Source organism: Argopecten irradians, chromosome 11 (genome assembly GCF_041381155.1).
Source record: "Argopecten irradians isolate NY chromosome 11, Ai_NY, whole genome shotgun sequence".
NCBI classification, from domain to species: Eukaryota; Metazoa; Mollusca; class Bivalvia; order Pectinida; family Pectinidae; genus Argopecten; species Argopecten irradians.
The window spans coordinates 9017347-9039460 of NC_091144.1; the positions used below are offsets into that span (position 1 = coordinate 9017347).

At 34.8% G+C, this 22114-nt stretch overlaps 2 long non-coding RNA genes across 2 annotated transcripts; one reads left to right on the plus strand and one right to left on the minus strand.

Annotated features, from left to right (window-relative positions):
• Window positions 1–1222: 1222 nt before the first annotated feature.
• Window positions 1223–21172, minus strand: LOC138334700 (uncharacterized). The gene is made up of 2 exons (XR_011210140.1): window positions 20801–21172; window positions 1223–3562 (listed from the first exon to the last, which is right to left on the minus strand). It is a non-coding gene; the product is annotated as an uncharacterized lncRNA (long non-coding RNA).
• Window positions 9749–12132, plus strand: LOC138334699 (uncharacterized). The gene is made up of 2 exons (XR_011210139.1): window positions 9749–10024; window positions 11425–12132. It is a non-coding gene; the product is annotated as an uncharacterized lncRNA (long non-coding RNA).
• Window positions 21173–22114: the final 942 nt, after the last annotated feature.

Sequence of the window (22114 nt, forward strand, 5' to 3'; positions counted from 1 at the left end):
GCAAATGAAGTATTCTTACATTAATGACAATGCTTTGTAATCATTTTTCGATAAAAGCATCTTTATACATGGAAATCGACACAAATATTCGGCCGATGCAGAGATGGGGCCCAGGCAAGGGGCACTTATTGCAGCATCGCATTCGTCGTATTTTACATCAACCGAATCATGAAAATAATCGTAACATAATTTCCCATTTAAAACCACACGAAAACGTTCCATACAACGTCCATGCATGTAGCTGTCAAAGACGTGAAAATAAATTAGCTCATACATAGATATTTTACAAGTACAATATATGTGTTCAATTATTCGTGTAGTTTTTTGCAGAGATTTAATTAAATTATCTATGTCTCTGGGTTTTTTTTTGTAAACAATATTTGAGTTCTGGAGAGAGATGACATGAATGTTCAGCTGGAAAGAAAGAAACTTTTATGATGTATATGTATTGTACAATGTATATATGTAAACGTACATTCCATGTAGCTGCTATAGAATTACAACTAGGAAATTCTCTCAAACATTGATAATATTTAATTCTTCACATTCATGTAGGCCTATGCTGTGAGAATTAACTCATCATATATATATCCAGAAAACATATAGGCCTACATGTATGTTACTTTCCTTTTCTGTTGTTTCCTGTTCTTTTTTGTGCTCTGGAGAAAAAGATGATTGAGTTGGAAGAAAAGTAATTAATTAAGAGAAATGTGTACCACAGTACTTTGTCTGTAGCCGAGGGGTTCTATACTGTTTTAATAGTCCAGTTATTAATGATTAAATTGAAAATTTCAAAATTAAGATGAAATTGTAAATTCCATTTTTGAATGAAGTGGTTCCCCTCCTTTGAGAGTACACAGTGTGTATACCCTTTTTGGTTTTTAGGAATAATACCTGAATAGGAACCTGAAATAACATGACAACCAATCAGGTATGTGTGTGTTGTGGGGTGGGGGGACTAAAAGACAGAAGAATCATGAGGTTGGAAAGTTGTAACTTGGGTGGGGGGTTGAAATATAGAAGAAATAGCTACAGATAACTGGAAGTGGAAGGGTGCTTTATCATTGATCTGGTCATTGCATATTTGGGGTTTACATGGCTTTTTTTTTTTTGGTTATTTAGTCTCATTGATTTTGGAGCAACTTTGAATCCATATGGTACTGTATATCTTTCTTTTTTCCATGTGTAGCTATTTCTTCTGTATTTCACTTTTTTCCCCCCCCCCCCCCCCCCCCCCCCGCCCAAGTCACAACTTCCCAATAGGTACCACTTTTTTGTTTAGAACTCAAATCAAAGACAGATGTACATAGTACTACATACTACATTTTAGTCTATGTGTTTGTAATCACTGTTACTACAGTATTAATACATAAATGGTCTATGTACAAGTTACACATAGACAATAAATGTGAAATTTGGTTCAGACAAAAAGATTTTTAACATTTCAGATAACTTGCTAGTTTTATGGTTTTATTTATATGTTGAGTCTACTCTCTTGTAAAGTAGAATTTAGAAATCCTAAGACAATGGTATCTATATTGCTATATGTAAAAAAATCCTTATATTTTAAAAGTAATTGAAAAGCTATCTCACAAGCCCTGACAAACAAATGGGCAGGCATATGGATGCAAGAATTATAATCACTGGATCTAGAGGACTAATATAAACAAATATTTCTACAAAGTTAAACAATGAAAAAGTATTGCATCATAATTTTATTTAATGATTACAGTTGAAAGGAACATTTAATAAATTAATACTGTTTAAATGTTCTGTTCATGATCTTCTAGGTCCATATTGGTAAAGTTTACTTTCAAGAGCACTCAAATCAACATTCTTCAGTCTTCATATGATGCTAATTGTATGTATATGTATACATACACTTGTTTGTTTGTTTGTTTGTTTGAGTTTTACGGCCCATCGACAACTAAGGTCATTTAGGGCCAAACTACAAGTCATGCATTATTATCAGGATAAAAGATCAGGGTAAGAAAAGGCAGGTAAGGACTAAAACACAGATTGTAAACGTTTATTTGATAAAAAAAAAGGTTTGCATGGGATAAAATAGTTTTGGCTAAAACACATGAGAAAACTCATGCACAAAGTTGATGAAACGATGAAATGTTGAGATGATACGATGATATGATATGATGAGAAAACGTTCATATTTTGTTTAAAATACCGATTTCTTTGAGATAATTAAAAATACGATTATGTCTCACGGCATGAAACAAAGTGTACATGTCGGAGACATCGTAGTACTTATCTCGTATGTGCTTAAAATCAATACAGTGCACTAAAATATGCTCCACTGTGCGAGGAGAATCACATGCGTGGCATGTGGGAGGATCCTCCCCTCTCAATAGATAGGAATGTGTAAAATATGTGTGTCCAGTTCGGAGCCGAGAGAGAACAACTTCCTCTCTGCGGTCTCTCCGACTGAACAGTTTAGGATTAAGTGTAGGTTGAATTTTAAACAGTTTATTGTTTGTTTCGGTAGACCACCTTTGTTGCCAATGGTGTTTGATTAGCTGCAATATTGTAGCTCAAAAGACTTTTAGACTGAAAATGGTGTCGTCTTTAGAGCTACAATTGGTGCCTATTACTGCTAATGGAGCAAAGCAATGATAATGCAAACCATTTTAAAACGTTTGTTTGCATTTTATCTTATTTGTTTGATATCGCTTACCTACTAGGCAATAAAACTGAACAACATAAAATATAAAATTCTCATCGAAGCATTATATTTTTACATAATACATATGAAGGTCTTTCTGAAGAGAATTTATACAGCAAGTCCACAAATTGTGAATTTGATGTCGTGTGAGCGGTACGGTAGATATTAAGAATGGTAGTTTGATTTGTTTTGGAAAAAAAATATTATGTAAAAGCATGTTTACACATAAAAAGTTGGAAACCTACAAAAAAGTATAGAAAACTATGCCCGAGTGATTTTCGGAGGCAGTGCTCCACTACGACACATAGGGACCAATTCGTACCCGGCCGAAAGGTATAGTGGGCCGGGTACGTATATTCGTTCTAGTGTTTGATGGCCGACTGAATTGAAGGTTTGATGTCGGTGTATGGTAGTTTCAAATCTGTTTGTGCTAGGCGAAGAGCAGTCTTAGCTGCTTTATCAGCCTGTTCATTCCCCTTTATACCCACATGACTGGGGATCCAGAGATAAGTAATTTGAGTGTTAGAAGATAATCGAAAGGTTCGGATTAAAAGATTTTGAATTAGAGTATTTCTAGGGTTTCTTGATTTCAAAGCCTGAAGAACTGAAAGAGAGTCTGAACAGATGATTGCCTTTTCAATGCGGTGTTCTTCGATGTTGTCAAGAGCCAGACCGATAGCACAAGCTTCCGCAGAGAAAATGGAGGCAGCATCTGGAAGTCGGATAGAGGAACAGTGATTAGATGTACAGCATGCTGCCGCAACATTATCACCATCTTTTGAGCCGTCAGTGTAGATCTTGACATGATCAGGGAAAGTCCTGATGTACTCCCACAGGTCCAAGGGATGAACTTTCTGTATTCATGTCACTATGCATGCATGGTGCCTGAAAAAAAAGAACCAACAATTTTTTATATCTGTTGGATATGACAAAAATTGAAATGATGAATTTCAAATATATATAAATGAATAAATGTAGGTTCATTCTACAGTTTTTTATTTTTTATTTTAGAGAAAACATTTTATAAGTTGTGAATGTGTCACTGATGCATTTGATAGAATCAAATATTGTTTCAAAAAAGATACAAAATTCATTATCTATAGTTCCAACAAAAATTCAGAATAATTATAAATGATACATGGCTGCAGTACATTTCAACTCTGTAAAGTTTGTCATATACACATGAACCAGGTACAGTTGTAATAAATATACAAACACTATTTTATTATTATGACCAGAAATAATACTGTATGTGTCCTCCAAATATATCTAAAGAACAAGCTAAAACCTACATGTACATATGTATATGTGTATATCAGAACATATACAATACAATTTTACCAATTAACCTACAATGTAAATCCTACATACAATGTATGTGTATAACACTACCAGAACATGTACAGAACAATAATTTACAAATTAAAAATCTATAAATATATACATCAGAACTGTATGAATTGACCGGTAGCATAATATTATAGATTAATTGAAACAAATCTTAGCTTGATAATGCACTAGCGGTTACATTCTAACTGTACATGCATTACAACGGTACATTTTATAAATATACAGGGCATTCATTACCCCTAAAGAGGCCCCACGAAAGAACCGCTATTTACCCCAAGGTTACGTTTTACGCGATTGGGGAACAGGTATAAAACATGTGACAAAATACTGTTAGGCACTATCACTGGTAGACCCAAAGTGTTCAAAAAAGTTCTCCCAGTGAGCTGTTTTCATATCACGTTCAGTTATGGCTGTTTTGTGTAGAGCTGACAAAATTTATGTTTAGGCTCCAAATTTGATGTTCAAGTATTCCGCTTGGTGTTTAACCTCTGGGATTACTATTTAGCTTTCAAAATTATAGTGTAGGTCACCAGCGCACTGTTCTAGACACAAACTGGTGTGTAGGTTTGACGACCTCAATGTGTCGGTTTTAACTACGTGTGTAGGTATTAAACTTGCCGTGCTGGTTGTGGTGGTGAGCTCGTCTAGTGGGTTTATCGTTCAGGTAGAGGGGAACCGTTCAGTTTCTCGGCGGTCCATTGTATCGCGCCACAGGGGGGCTCCTGGACCGCTGGACTCTCTGTGACCGACTGATCATTACCACGTGCGTTCATACGAACGCTTGCCGTCTTCGTCAGTGATTGGTCAGATGGGTAGATTAGGCCACACCCACTGGGAAGGCCTAACTTGGCTTGGCTTACGTATTGTCTAATAGAGAAAAATACAGGTAAGTTGATAACTATTGACATAGACGTGGCAGTGAAAAGTGAATTATACCATTGTAAAGGGAATTATTTAATCTCCATTTTGGTGTATGGTATTAAAATCTGTGTCAAAAAGTGAAGACGAAATCGCCAGTCAAAATTTACTATTGTGTAGCTTACCTAGCCAAGCCACCGAAGTGAAACCATCAGTGGGCGGAGCTAAGCGGATTAGTGTTGTCACTAATCAATAAATACACTTTAGTGCAAAGACGTATAGATGAATCCTTGGAGTGTATAAGGAATGTATATTTACATAATGTAAACTGTGATGGTCATGTTTCTTTATGATATTGTGAAACGTACGCGATATTAAAAGAATATAATGCCAGAAGGGTCGTTGAATTGATTATTACAGTTGTAGACGAAGGACGCAGATGACAATAAATCCTTGATGTTGACGTTATGGATAAAATGAAGAGATGTATGTTATGGCTATTAACCGAAGAGGAGGCATATATCGTGACTATCATCACACAGAAAAACGGAAAAATCATCAAGCCGAATAATAACCTAAACTGCAAGAGTACAAATCTTATATATTGTATAACTTGTCCAACTTGCAACGAAAATGATATCGGCCAAACGGGAAATTCTCTTGCAGAACGGGTGCGTGTCCATAAACAACCGATACGCACACCAGAGACAAGAAAAAATTCCGCTTAGTGAACATTTAGATATATGCGGGATCGGAACGTTTAGAACATTCCCTTTTCACTAGATGCCAGGTCCCTGCAATATAAAACGCAAAAGCAAGGAAGGCATGTTTATAAAACTTTTTGAACTGTTTTCTTTCCTTATTTACCGCCAATTTATCATTTTATGGACATATAACATATTTTCCTAATATTTTGGTGTCGCTGTACACTTTATATACGTGTGTTTGATACAAAGGCGAACTTACCTCTTGCTTTTTGAGATATGCACTGTAATAATATATATTTGTATACATATATAAAATTGGTTAAAACGAAAATGTGTACTTTACTCAATTGCTTGTAAATTGCTGAATAAAACGGATTAAAAACGTATAGTGTATTGGACCTTTTTAATGATAAGCATTAATTTTATTTTGTGTCACTATTTTGCAACAATAATTCACGTTATCATTAAAAGGTAAATTGTATGTTAATTATGTCCAGATATGATTAATAGTTTTAAAAACTTTTAATCTGGACATAATAGCAGATAGCAATTTTCAATAATCTGTAAAACTTGGATTTTACAAGATTTAGCTGACGACGTTTTTACCTGGAGTAAGTGCTGAACACTATTTAGCCTTGAAAACATGTGTATATATATCAGATTTAGAACCATTTTTGTTTCTGAATAAGTCACCTTCCATTTTTGTTTTACCTGTGTACGACATATATATATGTGTATGTAATATATGTTCCTAGGATTTGTGCAGTCAAAAATGATAATTTCAGTTTATGCTGGAAATGGCTTTATTAGACCGTGTAGAAACCTCTCCGTGCCGCGCGCGACCGGAATAACCTAAGGGTTTGTGCAGTCAAAAATGATAATTTCAGTTTATGCTGGAAATGGCTTTGTTAGACCGTGTAGAAACCTCTCCGTGCCGCGCGCGCGACCGGAATAACCCGTAAACCGCCGATATCGAGGTCAAATTTTCTGACGCCCGATTATGCATATTTTCTAGCCCTAAACCGTGTGACGTCACAATAGTCCGTGGCTTCCCAGGAAAAACCTAAGGGGCGCTTAGAAATGTAAGCGGGACTTAAAATCCCCTTTATTGCCCCTTATATTACACTGAATCCTAAGGGGATTATAAGTGGGAAACATATCATCCACTTAAAACCCCCTTGGACTACAAAGCCAGCCACTTTAATTCCACTTATAGGTAAGGGGATAATAAGTAAATAGTGTTCTTACCACTTAGTTTCCCCTTGTATCTCTCAATTTGCCTTTGTAAAAGCAAGTGGTTTTAAAGTAGGGCTTAGAAACAACTTCAATCCATCACTATGTCGACTATTTGTTCTGTTTAATACTTATTTTCCACTTATAATACTTCATCATTATTTGCAAACTAATTTTGCCTACTTAATTTCCACTTGGAAAAGTTAAGTCATATTTTGCAGATTGTTAGACAACTTATTTTCCACTTATAATACTTAATCATTATTTGCAATCTAATTTTGCCAACTTAATTTCCACTTGGAAAAGTTAAGTCATATTTTGCAGACTGTTAGACAACTTATTTTCCACTTATAATACTTAATCATTATTTGGAAAAAAAACTATTTGGCATAATCATAAATCATCCCCAAACATGGCCAATTTTAAAATTGTTTTACATCAGGATGTAATAAAATCATGTTTAGAACATTGTGAAATAATTTTGATGATTTTCAGAACAGCTTTATGTCAAAAGACCTGTACCGTAAAAATTTGTGTAACTTGCGCACCAATGTACTTAGCGCAGGTACTTTTTTGGGCTGAAAATGCTGAAAAAAACTCTACGGTAATATTTTGTGCATCAAAATTTTTTGGGAAAAACAATGTCCATGGAGCCACAAAATCGATGTATAAAAGTGGCAATATCAATGCAAACATTGTACAATCAAGTGTTTTATTTAGAAGAAATAATACTAAAATTGCATTGTGTTTGTTTTCTTTTATTGGCCACCGTAACCTGAAACTGTCTGTGAAATATCTTGCAGATGTCCAAATCATCGGCGGTCCACCGTACTCCGTGCACTCCATGAATAGTTATCAGAAATATTTGAAAAGATTATAATCTAGTTACTTAAAATTGTGACAATAAGTAATATTAGTGTGTTGAAGATAATTAACAAACTTTAAAGAGCAATCGAATAACGTTGCATTGGCTTGCGATAATCACATTGTACCAGATCCAAGCTGATGGCTAATTATATATAACAGTACGGCTAAAAATGTCACTAACCTTGTAGCTTGTTAGTTCTGCAGTAATAAAATTGCAAACCACTCATCGAAAATCTTAAATATAGGTCATTTTCGACATCTTATAAATCCCACGTGTGTTTTGACTTTTTGCACACTTGACTTTTTGCACACGGCCCACAGCCGGGACGGTTCTCTACGTAAGGAGCATTGCTAGATATGCTTTAGGATTTTCATGCGCAATTTTACTAGAAATATGAAGATTCATTAAAACATCTAAATAAAGACATAATAGTACTTTACTCAAGTGAGTGTTGATGCAATTTGAAGAATAAAATCTTTGTTTTTAAGTAGATACAGACGCATTATTGATGATGTATATAGATCGGTTAAGCTAACTAGCCATTAATTCACACCTCGGCTAACCAGTCACTCACAGGTGGCTATGTATCAATATGTTTGTGTATAGGTGCACACACACTATCCATACTTTCCATTAAATGGGGTTTGAGGCTTATTATCCAGCTTGGATTAAACAAACACGCTAGGTTATAGGTTACTCCAACAATGTTAGAGGTATAGCACGACGAGACACTTTTGATCATTACGTCGTGTCTAACCTCTAACAATCGAGGCAGGATTCACACGGCGCAGAAATGGGCTCGATATAAATTCAAAATTTCAAGTTGTGTTGACACTAACCTTTTATATCCTGAAAGAATTATCCCAAATCATGTTAAATCCAAAATTCAAAACGTCACTATTGCACTGTTATACCGAATTTAGACATTTCTATACCCCCACCACTATTTGTAAGTCTACCCGGTCGCCATTTTTACTCGGTTGTTACAAATTACGGAATGGTGACGGAAAGTAAAAGTATCATTATCTATGAAATATTTTGCAGTATTTCGACTAAAATGCATCAATTCATTTAAAAATTTACAGAATCAATCAGAACTAATAAAAAATATTTGTTTCCGTGCATACAAACAATCTTGGTTACCACTATTAATATTATCTTTCCATTTGATACACCGTACTATAATTTGATAAACCGGAAGTGACGAAAATTTGAATAGGAATTAACCTACATTTGTAGATTATACAGCGATGCTATGGGTCAGCTCTTAAATGTGTGATTATTCCGCGGATTAATGTTATGTCATACATATTCTTATACCAGGATGTGTTCATGGATAACTACTGATTCACGCTATACATGTTTTTTGACATTCTGGTAAGTTTTTTTCACTTGGTAATTAAGCGTCAAAGTTCCGCTCTAATTCGAGGGCGGAACTTGCGAAGACTCGTATAGGGTTCGGGCATTAGATCTCGATATTGCACATCAGAAGTTTCTCAATATCGAGATCTAATATTATTGGATTAGGTTATAGGTATGAAAATTATCGTTAAAATTAGTGATAAACACACGTGTAGTGAACATGTTCTCCAAACTGCATGCCGTAAACCGATATGTATAGTACAGTAAACAATTTTGTCGTAAATAGGCAGTCAGACTGACACTTGTGAGTAAACGATCTTTCCATCATTATAACACCAGGAATACTTGATTTGTTCACTTTCATCAGTTATCAACATTAAAACTGGTCGAAATATTTGGATTGAAAGCTTCACTGAGGCAAAGTCTGCATGTCGGAAACCAAGAGTAAACACTGTTGTCGTAAATACACTGTCGGTGAATAAATTATCTTTCTACTAGAATAACACCAGAAACACTTCATTAATACACTAAATCATTTCACAACTACACTAGTTGAAATATTTTCCGAAGGCCTCACTGACAAACACTATTTATTATTACAAGGACGTATTCACCGACAGTGTATTTACGACAACAGTGTTTACTCTTGGTTTCCGACATGCAGACTTTGCCTCAAAGATTTATAAATTACCTTCCATTTAAACTTAAATATGAAATTTTAATTTATTTGTTTACATTTTGGAATTTTAAATACAGTATAATTATTATTTATGGTTCTAAAGATCTAGTATTTTTCTTAATGAAATTTACTATTGTGGCTTCCATGCAATTAGCTTGTGATGATATCATTCATATAATTTTTTCCAGGAATAACAGAATGGCGAGGAAAGAAGAAAACAACCACAAGTACGTTTGACTGATTTTTGGAGATTAATTTGCACCAGTCCGACACTTTCATCTTTATCATTGGTAATTAAATACATGTATACTCATAAATATGGTAATGCATTGTGAATAAATGTTTGTGTGCAAAAGCAACTAATTACAGTGTAATTCATAAATCTAAATGAATTAATATACCCAGGTAAATTGAAATGGTGATCACAATAATTGTAATTGAAAAACCACAACCCTATTACATCATTCTAATATGTTAACCCTTCCTGGTTTTGATTTTTAAACAAATTCATAAATGAATTATTATCCCCCGCCCAACGAAGTTGGCGGGGGATATACAAATGGGTTCCGTCCGTCCGTCCATCCGTACGAATGGTTTCCGGAGCATAACTCTAAAACCAGTAGAGATATTTCCACGAAACTTCATACACACATTGGTCTTATGGTCTAGTAGTGCCTTTTGCTATTTTTAGGTTTTGATTTTTTGCACTTTTTCCGTAACCATGGAAACATTGCTGAAAATATCATATTTTTGTACCAGGTTCGTTTCCGGAGCATAACTCTTAAACCAGAAGAGATATTTCCACGAAACTTCTTAGACACATTGGTCTTATGGTCTAGTAGTGCCTTTTGCTATTTTAAGGTTTTCACATTTTGTACTTTTTTCTGTAACCATGGAAACATTGCTGAAAATGGCAGATTTTTGTGTAAGAATCATTTCCGGAGCACAACTCTAAAACCAGCAGAGATATTTCCACGAAACTTCATAGACACATTGTTCTTATGGTCTAGTAGTGTCTTTTGCTATTTTTAGGTTTTCATTTTTCCGTAACCATGGAAACATTGCTGAAAATATCATATTTTTGTACCAGGTTCGTTTCCGGAGCATAACTGGAAAACCGGTTGAGATATATGCATGGAACTCCATAGGCACATTAGTCTTATGGTCTATTTTAGGTTTTCACTTTTTGTGCTTTTTCCTGTAAACCATAGAAACATTGCTGAAAATATTATATTTTTGTAGCCGGTTCATTTCCGGAGCATAACTCTAAAACCAGCAGAGATATTTCCACGAAACTTCATAGACACATTCTTTTTATGGTCTAGTAGTACCTTTTGCTATTTTTAGGTTTTCATTTTTGCACTTTTTCCGTTACCATGGAAACATTGCTGAAAATATCATGGTAAATGGTAAATGTTACTTTGCAAAACTCCACCCATCTTTGTGTATATAGTCTAATATAAATGTCAAGGCTGTATACCTGATTCAACAATTGCAGCCTCGCTCTGCTTGAATTATACTCCATCTTTCTTTAGCTCAACTTCCTTTTTCCTGGTTTTTTTTTCATACACATAAGTCTCCACAATCAAACTTACTTCAGCTTTGATATCTCCATTGGCGGGGGATCTGAATGACTATGTCCTTGTTATAATTTGTTTCTATCTTTCATTCATTTTTTTACTTTCACCAGGTTCTGTACATGTGCAGATTGGAGTTAAAAATGGTGAAGACACTTCCCCATGCAGACATATACAGTACAAAAGATGAGATTAGATGTGGTGTACATAATCCGCGATACCCATATATAGATTGGAACCTCCAGAGCCGTATCACTTAGTCAAAATCAGCAATACCAGTACAGATCGGAACAGATTGGAACAGTTCGGACACCTTCGAGCTATTTTAAACGTGTACAGGTTAAAAATCAATATTTTAGTTTAGTAACTTTGTGATTACGAACTTAACAAAAGTCGTTAAATATCAAAAGTTTAAAACTTGGAGAGGTGGAGAAAAATATGTAGTCACAGACCATACAACTTTAAGTTGTTCATTGATATCACAAAATATACCGTTTTTCTTTTAATTTCTTTACTAGTTCATTTATGCCAAAGAAATGAGCTTGGGAAGGTAATGTTATTTCTGATAATGAATATTTTAACACATGTATTCATACAAATAATTGGGATGTCTAATATGGTATTTCTACTTGTCATGTGTAGTTTTGATCAGATACATCCTGTTTCATAATACCGTTATATAAGTTATTTAAGATAATGATGTAATAGATGATTTTATTTATTTCTAATTATTATGTGTACCATTCCATATTTACTTTATTTAAGAATGTATTTTAAAAAAAGAAATTAGTTTATATGAAATACAATACATTGAAATTTAATTGTCAAGTTTGTTATTTTTCAGAAGTAAGAGCTATTCCAGTAAAAGATCTTTCACAAACCTCTGGACTCCAGTTTTGCTTAGAGATTCAAACAATAGTTGTTACAGCAATTTAATTTAATTTTGATTTAAGAAACGAATCCAGAAGTTACTAAAGATACTTTTGATGGAATATTAGCTCTTGATGTTTAGACACTTCAAATCCCCTTAGAGGGACTACTTCGTAATAATTCAAATCCACTGGTTTCCTCATTTACATAACTTAGACGCTTAAAATCCCCTTAGCAGGCCCACTTTTAATCCCCTTAGCAGAACCACTTTTAATCCCCTTAGTGGGAACACTTCAAATCCCCTTAGAGGGACTACTTCAAATCCACTGGTTTCCTCATTTACATATTTTAGACGCTTAAAATCCCCTTACCAGGACCACTTTTAATCCCCTTAGTGAGACCACTTCAAATCCCCTTAGCATAACCACTTCAAATCCCCTTAGCGGGACCACTTCAAATCCCCTTGGCGGGACCACTTCAAATCCACTGGTAAGCTCATTTACATATTTTAGACGCTTAAAATCACCTTAGTGGGACCACTTCAAATCCCCTTAGCATAACCACTTCAAATCCCCTTAGCGGGACCACTTCTAATCCCCTTAGTGGGACCACTTCAAATCCCCTTAGTGGGACCACTTCTAATCCCCTTAGTGGGACCACTTCAAATCCCCTTAGTGGGACCACTTCAAATCCACTGGATAGCTCATTTACATATTTTAGACGCTTAAAATCCCCTTATGTGATCCACTTTAAATCCACTTTAACTACCAGAATTACGCTTACAGCTACATTTCATAATTGTGTTTTAAAACAGACCCACTTAAAATGCACTTATTTCCTATTGATTTTGGACTTGGAACATACTTATACTTTTAAACATTATCCACTTAAAATACGCTTGAGGTGGACTTAGTTTCCCCTTTAAAATGTTCTGGGTTATAGCTGTACTTTAACTGATGTGCTATCATTTACATCGACGGTCACAGGAAAAGCCGATCAAAGATTTTTTTTATGATTACTTTTGAATGAAGTTAATCGTACAATAACTTTGTCTCGAATATAAATAACTAAAAGAGTGAAATTCGATGTTTCAAATACTCTAATTTATGCTCTAATAGCAGGTATCTTCGTGTAATTATGAAAGAAAATCCACACAGAAATAAAAGTTTCGGATTTTTTGTCGAGGAGTTCAGCAACGAATACGCTTTAATTAGATACCATTTTCCTGTAGTCTGTATCTTTGATACATTGTGAATTGCAAAGTTTGTGACTGTAGAATGAAATTTTACGTACCAATTGAAAAAATCCTTGATTAAAACATCAAGGATGTGATGCTTGACATACGTACACACCGATGATTGATCATTACAAACATTGTGTTGTGTGTTGCTAACCGAATAAATCGAGATACATTTATTACAATACCGTAAAACGTTTTAACATATGGTAGAAAGAATTTACTTTTGATATTATAAAAGATCTAAATATTGAAATATTAAGCAAAACAAACTATTTTTTTTCAGACCGTGCAGTCGCTTTCAATTTTTAATCGATATACGAGTAGATACACCGACATTATAGATATATAATTAGCCATGCCTTTGGTTTGATGGTTATGTAATACCTTGACCAGGATGTTATTTACCTGTACACAACGCCATTCATCGAACTCACCTGTAATTACCTGGCCGCGGGCAATTTGCTATTCGGTGGACTATATCGGGTATTTGCTATTGTCTTACTGTCAATCAGGTTAGGACATCCGTTAATTGGATTGTGATTTGAATTATGGAAACCCCGTACATCTATGCTCTAGGTTTTTTTATTGTCACCTCCATTTTTAAAATGAAGATGTAAAAGCAAATGGAAATAAAATATACCTGATCATACCTAGGAATACATATTACATACACATATATATATGTCGTACGCAGGTAAAACAAAAATGGAAGGTGACTTATTCAGAAACAAAAATGGTTCTAAGAACTAGTTCAACTAAAGGTTTAACCTTAAAAATTATTCCAGTCTAGACTGTAATTACGGAATCGTGGCATATAGCAATCTCCAGTAATTTCTAAGGTATTAGTAAATATTCTAAGCATGTATTTTCACCGTTTCGAATCTTAATGTACATGTATAGTCATACAAGAAGGATTACAACATTATCACACTAGATATACTTATTTAAATATCACTTAGTATATTTTTATATTTTTAAATGTACAAGATATTATATCTATTTTTAATGCCTGTATACGAGTAATTTCAATTTTCATTTGAACACTGTATGTGGTTACTTTTTGGATTATACGATAAATGTTCATATATCATACTATTAAATCTCGGTATGATATACAAAACGGTCGACAATGAATATACTATTTTAAGGATTTAGTATAATTTTGAAATAATGAATTTAAATCTACACTTAAACTGTAATATAGGAACATTTATATCAGAAATACCATTGATGTATTTCTGCTTTTTAGTTAACGTTATGGATAAAGTTTCAAAGGCAACAATATAGGTATACATATTATTTTCGGTATAAGTTCGGTACTGTAACTCCAATATCACATACAGTTGTAACTGATAACCGTCCACATTTTATTTTTACTCAAAAACGGTGCCGTGTTTGCATCGTTATAGCAGAAGTTTGAATGAAATAAAAACACGGATTCTAGATATATTCATGCTAAATTTTGGGATTTTACTCGTAAAAAGATAGTGTTACATTATACTTTTTTATTACACTGAAATTTACATCATATGCTATCTAAATCTCAGTCCAGACTGATCCGAACATCATTTTGATATCGCTATCAAATTGGACTGATTATCTAATCTAAAGTTAAATATATGCTTGTTTGAATTTTTGAAGTGGTGTAAATGGAATGTTTTGAAACTGAAAATATCTACATCATAAAGCTAGAATAACCATTTACTCGAAAAACTCAAATTGTAGATCTAACGTATACGTATATATGCTGTATACATGTATAGTACTATAGGCTTACCTTGTGTAGCCACGGACTACTCTGACATCACAAGACCACGTGACCGCCTAGCTCATTATCTCTGAACCGTAGTCGACACTACCCGTAAATCACGACCAAAACCAACCGATAGCGCTAAAAGCTAGGCGATTCGTTGGGTGGGACTTAATTTTTCATTCATCAAAAGCAATATCCTGACGTATTATCAAAAAAAAAAAAAAAAAAAAAATTGGCTGCACAAATCCTTTAACGAAAGTTCCGAATAATGAAACGAGGCACACACTGTTCTCCCTCATAAAACCTGTAGTTTATGAAATAACGTTGTATAAATATGTAGCAGTATTAGGGATACTTACAATAAGCAGTATAGTATACGCATACGGATATGTACGTATCGGAAGGGGAGCGACCATTATTCTTAAAATATTACATATTTTCTATTTTGCGTCTGTTTTATTCATAAGTTATATAACACATTGTAATTCTCTTCTCTTCTGATCTCATAAAATCAATCAATCGTTGTACAATGAAACAAACTATAACGTGAACTGTATAATCCTACCCGTTACCCAGGTATTACACAGAACACACTGTGACACAGGTACAATACCAATGGGGACAACCTACGTCACCGGAAGTGATATCAGGCACACCAAAACTATGAAAAAACGCCCGCTTCAAGATGAAAATCGGCTGAAATTATGACATAAAAGCAATACATCTTCTAAACCTATCGTTCGTCAAAGACAGCGTATTGTTAGAGATTCTATAAAGCTATTAAATATCGTCAAACTAGCTCAGATTATGCAAACACCTCGACACAATATTTTTCGACAGCAGGGATGTCGGTCACATTTTATTCACTGAAACGTTATAAACTGCAAATAAATAAATTTTGCTGCCACAATACTGTCCCGTTTACTAATATGTAATATATGACTGTTGAAAGAAAATATTTCATTCATTATATCTGCTAGTGGAGAATCATATACGGTGCTTAATTAGAAATTATGAAAGTGATATCGGTCACACTTAGAACTTTAGGGGTAACGGTCACATCCAAACTTACGAAAACTGTGGTTAAGACGCCAAAATACTTTAATTAATTTATCTGATCTTGAAAGACGATTTTTAACCCCCTAACAGCAAATGGATAGCGAGCTATTGAAATCGCTTTTCGTCTATTGCTCGTCATCCGTCTGTCTTTCTTTTTCCACAGTGTGGCATTTGGTCTCATTTTATTCACCGAAAATATGTCAAGCGTAATTTTTTTTAACTTTACTGTTATTTACTGATATAAAATACCTTATATTTCAAGTATTAGCTATCGTTCATTTTATCCGCTACAAAAGTGACAATACCAGCATAACCTAGTTGGTGATTTGTTGTTTTTAAAAAAGGATGTCGTTCACAGAGTTACGGTCACATCCAAAGATTTTGAAATGGTTTGTCGCTTCGTAAAAATTGCTGAACTATCGCACCGTTGTTTTCCCTAACTACTCATTCGGGTAAAGAGGAAATACTACCGAGATACATGATACATCATTAACTATTATCGTAACTATTTTTTGCTGAATACTTTGGTTATTCGTACACTGTATATTGTTTCGTTTTTCTATACATGTATTTGTACACACCCTTTGTTCTTGCATTGTCTTTGCGTGGAATGTTTGCTGAAGCAAAGTAGAACTGAGGTAACCGTTAACAAGCAGACAAATTACATCTCCATGGAGTACCATTGTACTATTTTGAAGTACGTTTCTGTGTTAAAGTAAATATAACTTAAAAACTTCGCAGTGACAATATACAAGAAACTACCTAAAACTTAAAGATGTAAAGGCATCCGATGTATAAGCTACAGAAATACGTGAATACATGATAGACAGGATCACTGAGGGTTTTTAGCTGATAGCGTTAGAACAGTTCTACATGTCAGTTCACTAATAATTTCTCCACAGATTTAACACACAATTACGATTGAAAAGGTACTTAGAATATATCTTAACAACAATAGCACAAATGATCATATGCAAACAAATTATAAAAGCAAATCATTTGATAACAAGAGGGCTAAGAGATATCATGACGTTTACCATTGGATTTACAAATCGGTCAATTTAACATGTTGGTCCAATATCTTTAGCGCTTCATGTTGAATTAGCCGATGTCCAGTTGGCATTCATACTCACCTAATTGTCAACTGAATGCAATGTAATGAATATTTTTTCATTTAATATCACTTGTATGATAACATCCCAAGATATTTGTATCTATAAAGAAAAAAAATATGACATCACATAAAAATAAGCGGATAGCAGATCATGCACCCCTGAATGTCAAATGCGCTTGGTAATAATACATATTAGGGTTGCAGTGAAAAAGTAAATATATATATATGAATGCTATAAAGCACCGTGGTAGTCAATTAATTTCAAGATAGCCAAATATTCATTATTTTGTTATCTTATCTGTCTCAAAAATGAGCATTAATAAATACAATCCTATGTTAAAAATGATTATCAAAATATCTATATCGAACAAGATATTTGATAATTGTATGTCCACATGGTAACGAACTTCAGGTTGTCGACTACCGCGTTTTCCCATTGATGCATTATGTACAACAAGAGTAAAGAGAGAGATACATGTAGTACTTAAAAAAATCCAGAAAGGTCCATTAAGTATTAAGCTCACATGTGGAATTTGAACCATAGCAACAAGTCCATCTACTAGAATCAAGAAAGATGACTTTCTAAACATGAAATTTAATAAAGATCCTTAATACTCTCTGGCAAATACATGTAGCGGTATCGAAATAAATCGATATGAAACCCCTCCAGTACTTTCAGAGAAATAACAGAAATAAAAGACGGACGGATGACGAGCAATGGCGGGAAGGCTATTTTATAGCTCGCCAACTATTTGCTGATGGTGGGTTAAAAAGATCAATTCAATTAAAGTATTTTGGCGGGGTATCTATTGGAGTTGCATGAATGCGTAAATAACGACTACATGTACAATGCTGTAATATTCAGTTTTCGTAACTTTGGATGTGACCGTTACCCCTAAAGTTCTAAGTGTGACCGATATCACTTTCATAATTTCTAATAAAGCACCGTCTGTATTTCTCCACTAGCAAATATAATGAATGAAATATTTTCTTTCAACAGTCATATATTACATATGAGTAAACGGACGGTTTTGTGACAGCAAAATTTATTTATTTACAACTTTTAACGTTTTATTGAATAAAATGTGACCGATATCCCTGCTGTCGAAAAATATTGTGTCGAGGTGTTTGCATTATCTGAGCTAGTTTGGCGATATTTTATAGCTTCATAGAATCTCTAACAATACACTGTCTTTGATGCACGATAGGTTTAGACGATGTATAGCTTTTATGTCATAATTTCAGCCGATTTTCATCTTGAAGCGGGCGTTTTTTCTTTATTTTTGTGTGCCCGATATCACTTCCGGTGACGTAGGTTGTCCCCATTGAATACACACGGCAGTCAGGCAATGAACGTGCGTATTCGATTGAGCGGGTAGCCTTTCAGAGATAAGGATATGTCTATTGACACGCTAAGGAGAATTGTTATTTCTAGCATGCAAATTACGATAGTAAGAGTTTATTTTAAATTCAATATTCAAAACACAAAAATAGAAAATATGAAATATTTTAAGAATAATGGTCGTTCCCCTTCCAATACGTACATATCCGTATGCGTATACTATACTGCTTATTGTAAGTATCCCTATTAACATACAAGTTTATATGAATAAATAACTTAAGATAATGACCAATCAACCTAATTAAGGATACACTAGTGATAGACGAAAAAAATCCAAATTACTTGCATTTTACCGCATAGCTCCTTTGTTTGATTGGAGTATGTGCCCGTTACAATGCACGAGTATTTTGAATACTAACCTGTTTTGAGCACGTGTGCAAGATAGGGTATGGTGTATGGTCGAGACCACAGGGGTTTGTTTATACATGTACATTGTTATACATGTTGAAATGTATAACATTCAGTATTGGAGAAACGTGTTACATGCATATTTCAAAAAGCAGGGGTAAGTTCGCCTTTGTATCAAACACACGTATATAAAGTGTACAGCGACACCAAAATATTAGGAAAATATGTTATATTTCCATAAAATGATAAATTGGCGGTAAATAAGGAAAGAAAAAAGTTCAAAAAGTTTTATAAACATGCCTTCCTTGCTTTTGCGTTTTATATTGCAGGGACCTGGCATCTAGTGAAAAGGGAATGTTCTAAACGTTCCGATCCCGCATATATCTAAATGTTCACTAAGCGGATTTTTTCTTGTCTCTGGTGTGCGTATCGGTTGTTTATGGACACGCACCCGTTCTGCAAGAGAATTTCCCGTTTGGCCGATATCATTTTCGTTGCAAGTTGGACAAGTTATACAATATATAAGATTTGTACTCTTGCAGTTTAGGTTATTATTCGGCTTGATGATTTTTCCGTTTTTTTTCCAGTGTGATGATAGTCACGATATATGCCTCCTCTTCGGTTAATAGCCATTACATACATCTTTTCATTTTATCCATAACGTCAACATCAAGGATTTATTGTCATCTGCGTCCTTCGTCTACAACTGTAATAATCAATTCAACGACCCTTCTGGCATTATATTCTTTTAATATCGCGTACGTTTCACAATATCATAAAGAAACATGACCATCACAGTTTACATTATGTAAATATACATTCCTTATACACTCCAAGGATTCATCTATACGTCTTTGCACTAAAGTGTATTTATTGATTAGTGACAACACTAATCCGCTTAGCTCCGCCCACTGATGGTTTCACTTCGGTGGCTTGGCTAGGTAAGCTACACAATAGTAAATTTTGACTGGCGATTTCGTCTTCACTTTTTGACACAGATTTTAATACCATACACCAAAATGGAGATTAAATAATTCCCTTTACAATGGTATAATTCACTTTTCACTGCCACGTCTATGTCAATAGTTATCAACTTACCTGTATTTTTCTCTATTAGACAATACGTAAGCCAAGCCAAGTTAGGCCTTCCCAGTGGGTGTGGCCTAATCTACCCATCTGACCAATCACTGACGAAGACGGCAAGCGTTCGTATGAACGCACGTGGTAATGATCAGTCGGTCACAGAGAGTCCAGCGGTCCAGGAGCCCCCCTGTGGCGCGATACAATGGACCGCCGAGAAACTGAACGGTTCCCCTCTACCTGAACGATAAACCCACTAGACGAGCTCACCATCCCTACACGTCGACATTAATTTTAAAACCAGCACGGCAAGTTTAATACCTACACACGTAGTTTAAAACCGGCACATTGAGGTCGTCAAACCTACACACCAGTTTGTGTCTAGAACAGTGCGCTGGTGACCTACACTATAATTTTGAAAGCTAAATTGTAATCCCAGCGGTTAAACACCAAGCGGAATACTTGAACATAAAATTTGGAGCCTAAACATAAATTTTGTCAGCTCTACACAAAACAGCCATAACTGAACGTGATATGAAAACAGCTCACTGGGAGAACTTTTTTGAACACTTTGGGTCTACCAGTGTATTTACATAATGATCAAAATATGAAGACTCACTCACTATCAGCTGAGCAGGGAGTACCGGGTAGTAGGCCTAGGTACGTACAGTAGCGGTCCAGAGCCGCGTGCTCGTTTGAACTGTTCTCTTCACTATAACAAGTTGTATTAACACTCTCCATGCGTCGTAATGTTTACCGAGTCATTTGTTGGGATTGTCGCTGCTCCATTGCCTTTCCTTTCGCATTTTAGGTGAGTCAGTTGGTTGTTTTGGCGGAAACCTTTTGGTTCAAAACTACGGTAGCCATGTTTTGTTTACTACGGAGAGTGGTGGATGTTGCGCATGCGTTAAGGTTGAACTGCACTGATAGCCGGTCGGGAGGACGCATTAGGATTCCCATAATAAATATTAATTTCTTCGCATACAGAGCGATTTTGATGGGAGTTCATAAGAAATTATACTGGATATATTAACACCATTTCACCGATTTTAGCCCTTCTTTGCCCGACTATTCGCTTTAAGTTGTATTTCGTTAAGATATCACAAATATCTGGTATGAATCCTTTTTGTTCCGGAACATCGTCGTTTAGATACATATGTAGGTATATACACGTACTAAGAAAACTTTCTTTGCAAGGTAATCGTTTGGTAGCTTTATAAGTCGCTGGAGAAATTGTAGTTTTCGCTTATCAATTTTTGCTCCAGTACGAAAGAGACCGAGCATGCTCTCCGCGATGTCAGATCTTGTGTGCGCGTAGGAAAATCCTGAATTTTCTTAACTGCAAGGTGCTGAAATCGGGAGAGTTTGTCGTTATCGTTTGTTATGGCAGTACAACTTTTCTGTATATATGCCGGGATCTGGAGGGGGGTCCACGTGCACCCCCCCCCCCCAACTTAACGAACCAATGTTAACGAAATCGAGAGGTAACATTGTATAAACTGGGATGAACTTCCGGTTATGACGTCATCAAGATGGCCACCATCTCGAATTTCATTAAAGATTGAAAAAATAGTCATAGCATTGACATTTTTCAACCGAAGAAGACAAATGAGGCATCAAAATGACCACAATAGAACAACAAATACATATCAGGACCACATAATCTAATATATGTAGTTATTTCTACGCAGGAAATGAAAAAATATGATTTTAAGCTCAAAAATGGTAATTTTTAAGCAAATTTTTCATATTTGGCTTGACGCAGTAAAAATATTTCCCAACAGCAAACTATTATTTCTAATCAGTTATTTGACCTCTTTTCAATCAGTAATAACAACACCAACAAAAAAAGAAACAATGTTAACATTGTATAAGCTCCGGTTATGACGTCATCAAGATGGCCGCTATCTCGAATTTCACGGAAAAGTTCAAAATAG